We start from the raw sequence: 735 nt of genomic DNA, 5'->3' as shown, positions 1-735 counted from the left end.
ATAGCCCATGGGTTAAATGAGGTCACATGTCCACCCTTAGTTGCAAGGGAGTCCAGGAAATCAAGAATCTGGCCAAGGGGATGGGATTACCATGTTGGGTTTCCTAATGTTGACTAATCGACAGGGTATATGACCCTTCAAACAAAACCAAGAAAGCGACAGAGTAATAGAAACACCTATTGAAACAGCAGAGAGCAGGTAACCATACCTAAGAGAAAGAAACTCAGCAACCCTAGATCAATTCCTCCCTAATTTTTTTGTGGGGGCAGTACCGGTATTTGAACTCAGAGCCCTGTGCTTGCTAGGCAAGTGCTCTAGCACTTGAACATACTCCTTGTCTCTTCGTTTTTAATTTGTTTTTCAGAGGCTGTCGTGTTAACACTGACATGGCTGGCCTTAAACCCCCTTTCTACCTCCTGAGGGATTACAGGCATATAGCACCATACCCAGCTTGTTTTTTTAGATAGAGTCCCACTAACTGTTGCTAGGGCTGGCATGGAACCATGATCCCCCATCTCCACCTCCCAAGTAACTGGAATTACAGGCGTGAGCCATCATACCTGGTCCCTCTCTGGCTTTTGAATGTCATTACTCTGTCTGTGTGCTCTCTTTTATAGATTCAGACATTTCTGATAGTTTTTAAAATCACAGTTCACGTATTTATAATAATTTTCATATAAATTAATTCATCCTATGCATATATATTAATTCTAATACCATTCAATTGACACTTAC

The sequence above is a fragment of the Castor canadensis genome, chromosome 5 (assembly GCF_047511655.1).
Source record: "Castor canadensis chromosome 5, mCasCan1.hap1v2, whole genome shotgun sequence".
Classification (NCBI taxonomy): Eukaryota; Metazoa; Chordata; class Mammalia; order Rodentia; family Castoridae; genus Castor; species Castor canadensis.
The sequence above is the reverse complement of the archived record's forward strand: the minus strand, read 5'-3'. Positions refer to the sequence as shown.